Source organism: Squalius cephalus (assembly GCF_949319135.1).
Source record: "Squalius cephalus genome assembly, chromosome: 24".
In the NCBI taxonomy this organism is placed as follows: Eukaryota; Metazoa; Chordata; class Actinopteri; order Cypriniformes; family Leuciscidae; genus Squalius; species Squalius cephalus.
Window position 1 is genome coordinate 15,524,341 of NC_137145.1, and position 6,148 is coordinate 15,530,488.

The window sequence follows — 6,148 nt, forward strand, 5'->3', positions numbered from 1 at the left end:
CCAAAAATGTTCTATAAGGAGAAATAATTAGAGTGACAATTTATTTAAAATTAATATTTTTATTTAGCAATTAAGTTGATCAAAGTGAAATTAAAGATACACATGCTGTTCTTTTGAACTTTATATTTTTTAAAGAATCCTGAAAAATTTCTCACGTTTTTTTTTTTAGCAGCAAATCAGCATATTAGAATGATTTCTGAAGGATCATGTGACACTGAAGACTGGAGTAATGATGCTGAAAATTCAGATTTGCCATCACTTTCTGTTAAAATAGAAAAAAAAGTTTTAAATTGTAATATTTCACAATATAACTTTTTAACAGTTTTATAAATGCAAATAAATGCAGCCTTGGTGAGCATAAGAGAGTTCTTTCAAAAACCTCTTAATGACCTCACACTTTTGAACGGTAGTGTATATAGATAGATAAACATTATTATACAGTTACTCATTCAAAAAATTGTAATTATTGGAAAGTGATGAAAGAATACAGAGACAAAGAAAATAGAGAAAATGATTCCCGTGTGGGTCAGAACTGGTTTTGAGACGTTTGAGAATGAAGTTGGGGTTTGATTTTGCAGCCGTGGGTCAATCAGAGAGCCGAGAGACTCTGAACTTGAGTTTCTTTCTTATCGCCTTACAGTGATCTTGCTTTACACAGCGACTTGAAAAACCTGCCAAAGATAACAAAAACCAGCTAACACAACTATCCACACAAACATACACACTGAAAGCACTACATCCAAAAGATTAAAAATAAAACAATTATGCAGCAAAAAATACTCAAATTAGTAGTTCATGGTAATCGGGTGTGTTGATTCATAAACCATGAAGCTTTGAGTTCTATAATTGTATAATGGCAATAGTATAATGTGCTGCTTTTTTGTGCACGTTCATCTTGCTCTTTGGTTTATCACACATAAACCATTTGGTATATATCATAATGAAAGTAAATATTACAACAATTCAATTTAAACCTCAAAGCACAGCGTGAAGTGAGAGAACTAAATGGTTCTCTCAGCAGATAAAATTGCCCTGTGGGAAAATGATCATACTACAAGCACATCTAATTTACCTTTGCTCATCCTTTCATCTCTCAAACACACGTGAACACTTACCCACACTCATACAGGAAACATCATTTCAAAACATTTATGCAACACACTTAAAGGCCCCAGAGACTGGTAAACACTTTGAACATGCATGCATATGCTTTCTTACAACACTTTGCATATAAATCAGTGTATGCAGATGCACATGAAGAATGAGGGCATATGAAAAATAATAAAATGCATGGGATTTTGGGAGAGCAATCACGGATCGGGTGAGTTATTGCCATCTGTCTGAGCTCAATCATATTGTATCTCTGAGAAAAGCCCTCGACCCTTGGTCTTGCCCTCTGAATGCTCTCTGTGTGCTGTAAATAAAAAATGTACATGTTTTTTTTACAAATAATAATAATAAAAAAAGATGCTTTATGGAGGGGGTTAAACAGACATCATTTTTTGGTATGCAACATGTTTACAATGTATTGTGTTACTTTTATAACACACCTTAAAATGTACAGTACATTACTGTATTGTTTAAATGAAAGCACTGTTGAATGAAAAATTGTTAAGTACACTTCACTTCACACACATGCTTAAAAAACAGCCATAGTTAAATCTGACACAAAAACACTCACAAATTGTTGTTCCTTATAAATCAATCAATCCCATTTTCAATACCCCTTTAGTTTTAGTTTTTACAAAGACAGAAAAACTCTATGCACCTGTCATATGCCTTTAGAGATTCACGTCTGCGTGCTTTTTCCTCAAAACCATGCGGTCACCTCTCTTAAAATTAGCCTGAGATGAGACTTTACCAGCCAATCACAGCCTTCACACAGATAATCCCCAACCATCATACACATCAAACACAAATATTACTCTCCCCTGCTTAAAATTATCTAAACAGCCTAATCTTTGCATAGCTGGAAATGCAGTATTGTGTGCAGTCTAAAGGCCATTATGTTTGATCTGCGTTTTTAGTCAAAGCATGGAGACATGATGACACTTATTTGTTAGTTATTATTACAGTAATAGATGCTTTAGTTCGTATGTGGTGTAGTGAAAATATTTTATTGTAAAAGTTGTATGTTTTATGCTTTTTGGACAAAGTACACAACTTCCTTACTTGAGTGAAAGTACAGATACTACTGTCAAATATTACTCCGTTACAAGAAAAGGGTTGTAAAGACCGATTTTTGTGCAGTTCGATTTCTGTGTAAACCCTTTATGGAACGTGTCAGATTGACCCTAATTGGATTCAATACAATTCCTCAAAAATCACACTATGAAAAACAACAAAGATTCAGGTACACACTGTAAACTTTTAACATCAACATTTGTCAAACATTACAAAAAAAATAAAAATACATCTGAACATATGATTTATGAAAATGTTTTTTTAACACATTTTTAAAACCGTTTTGTTTTGACAAAATTTGAAAATAAACAGTATACCGACTTTTTTTTTTTTCATTTACATTGTTTTTTTCATTTTATGCTTAGAACATCATAACTGAACAACAAAATTTTGCTGTATAATGAAAATAATGCTTACTTTTCCTAAGTTGGCTCATCTTTTGTTTTGTAGACTCATTTCATAAAGTCAAGAAGTTACCTCTGACATGATGAGCACACAGCAAGTGTGTGCTTTCTGCATAATGAATTTCTTGCACTTCACACACATGGTGCTGGTTTTGCTGTAGCGCTTGGATGGGCACACCTCACATCTCTTCCGTTTTTTCCCATCATCTGTGTTCACTCCTTCATTTTCTGTGGGTCTGACTGCGGATCCACCTGCTTGCACTGACCTAACCAAAGCTGCAGCTGCTGGTGTTCAAGGTGGGCAGGCGCTTCTCTGGATCTCAGGTGTGATGAGAGCTTTTCCCAGCTCCTCCAGGAACAACCGACGTTTGTTCAATTTGCCCTCATTCCAGGTTTGGTTGATGTCACGCCACAGGACAAAGGCATTATATGCTAACACATCCAAGATATTGCAGAAGACCACCAGAGTCCAACGGACAGTCCTGCACTGGCTGCTGTAGGCTGATGTGACTTTGTCCAAATTGTCAACCCCTCCTTTCGTGAGGGCAATTACAGTCCAGTATCATTTCTGGCTTCAGGTTCTCTCTTGCACTCAGTGATGCATCTCTGCAACTAGGAAACAACTGTTGCAGTTTCAGAGAAAGCAAATTTTGACGAATGCACGTTTCTGCCCTCCATGTTCAGAATCTCTCTGGGTAGCTCAGGTTATTTTAATTTTTTTTACTGTTCCAATCAAAATCAGCTTTCGCCCTTGCAGCCCTTCACTCATTTGTAGAACCACACGCATCCCCTGGTTTCTCTCAGGTGCTCCACCTGATGATTTGCCTGTGTAAATCTGCATTTTCTAGGCATAGCTGGACTTGGATTCACAGGCTGCCCATACTTTGATGGCATATCTGGCTCGCTTTTTGGGAATGTACTGGCCATCTGAATAGTACAAGGCGTTCATGTGTGGTCCAGGGTTGTAAAGACGAGGCAGAATTTCTACCCATTTATTCCACACATCTCTGATTGTCGTTAATTTGTCCCTCTCCCGACGACTGGATATGGATTCATGGTCATTAAAATGAATGACCCAAGAAATTATGTGGAATCTTTCCTGAGACATTGTGGAGCGAAATATTGGCCTTCCACACTCTGTACTCCATAAATTGGCAGTTGCCTCTCCCTTTGATCTGCACACTTATCACCTAATATCATCTAATATCATATCCAGGATAGTCTTCTCTATTGGTTGTAAATACAACTCAAAAGTTGAGTGTATGTCATGGACTCTTGAGATAGCAAATTGCGTCGGACCTGGAATGTTCTTGATAACCATGGATGCTGGCAGTCTTCCTCGCTGTTGTTGTGGTGTAGATGTCCATTCTACTTTACCATCTTTTGACATCCATCGCTCAAAGCTTGATGGTTGCTGTGATTCATCATTTCTCTCTGATAAGGAGGTGGATGTGGCAGCCTCTTCCTCAGAGTAATCCATAGACCATTCATTTTCTGTATCTTCAACAACATTTTCCTCAATCTCTGAAGCATCCTCTAACTCTGAAACATCTTCATCTGTATCAGTATCACACTCCAAAACCTGTGAAATTACTTGTTTTACTGTCAATCAAACTGAGCTCATTTTTCCTGCTGTCTGTCAAAGTCTCGTGCCACACTGAGCAAAAGTGTGGGAAAGCTCATTATTCACTCACAGGGGAGTGAGAAACAAAACATGACAAAAACATACATCAAATAAATGTTTTTTATGAATTTTTTGGCTCTGCAAAGCTTCCTTTGAAAATCCTACATAAAATGTTTGGTTAAAAGCTAGGTATTTCAGATATCTTGAACATAGAAATGAGAGCTTACTTTTCTATCTGTGTCTGACAAAGATTTTCATCTGTAATTTGCAATTAATTCTGAACATTTAGCTTTTTCAAGTGTGTTTGGTTAGGGTTAGAGCACTTTTAGATACACACTTGCACTTTAGAACTGGAGTTGAAGTACCCTGACATACATAAAATAAATGTTATTATTTTGTGTATGTTGCTTTTGAACAGCTGCCTGGGTCAAATTGCCCCGTGAACATCACTAACGTAATAGTAATTTTGTTTTTGTTTATGTCAAAACACATCAGCATGTTGAAACTTTGCATGCATGTTAATGATGATAAATGAAAAAAAAGTCACAAAATATCAAGAAAAAAAACAAAACATAGGTTAACCAGTATTTCCAACAACTAGAAAATCTAAATGGGTGATTTTAAGTTAAATTACAGAAGTACTAGTTTTTAAAAGTACTTAAGTATCAGTAAAAAGTAAATGTTAATGCATTGTTTTATTATTGTTGCACTGTTGTATGTAATACTTACAGTACCTTATGCCTCTGAATCTCTGCCTACCTACCCTCATATCAATATCAAATTTATTTCTAGAACACAGTTCCAGTAGTGGGATTGAATGTGAGATTGAATAAGTGCACTCAATAATGTCCACAATGGTTTCGGACACTCAAATGGCTGTTCCCTCAATTAGTGTCCTATTTAAAGTTTTTTGGCTTTTAGTATGAATATGTTACTGTTATCTATAAGCTAGTGTGCTCCAAAACAATGACAAAATTCGCATTTAGAAGACCAAACCCAACATTGAAAATGAAAATCAGGTTGATGTCAGAATCCAACGCCAGACTGACATTAATCTCCAACATTGGACAGGCGTTGTATTGTGGTTGAAAATGAAAATTGGGATGACGTCAGAAACCAACATCAGTCAGGTTCTGACGTCAACCCGACTTTCATTTCGAACCAAAATGCAACCTCTGCAACCAAAATCATCCCCTGACTGACGTTACTACTTTGTACTCAAGGATCTTGACAGAATTGTAGTGGAGTAAAAAGTACGATATTTGTCTTTCATATACAGTGAACTTAAAGTAAAATATTTCCAGAAAAAATAATACTCAAGTAAAGTACAGATACTCAAAAAGTGTACTTAAGTACAGTACTCAGGTAAATGTACTTTGTTACTGTCCACCTCTGGATTTAAGTGTGATTAGTGATTAGTGTTCTCTTCTGTGAAGTTTATTTATTTCAGAGAGTTTATTTATTTCAGATATGCCTACAATTTGTTTTGGTGTATAGAAGTAATTCTATATAGCTTTCAGTTTGCTCAACAAAAACTGACACACAAGTTAGACTCAAACTAAGAAAGTTTTATCACTATTAATGTTAATGCTCTTGACTTAAAAATCCATCAAACTTGCATCCACAAAAATAAAAATGTTTTGTAATGTTAAACTTTCTATCTATCTATCTATCTATCTATCTATCTATCTATCTATCTATCTATCTATCTATCTATCTATCTATCTATCTATCTATCTATCTATCTATCTATCTATCTATCTATCTATCTATGTTTGCGTGTGTGTGTGTGTGTACATATTATCTAGCACACGTCCTTGCATATTATCAAGAGCAAGAATGAAAAAAGAAGCGAGTCATTAACAATCACCATTACATTTGTGTGCATGACATTAAACCCCAGGTCGCTACAGAAAAACTGTTTGTGTAATGAGTG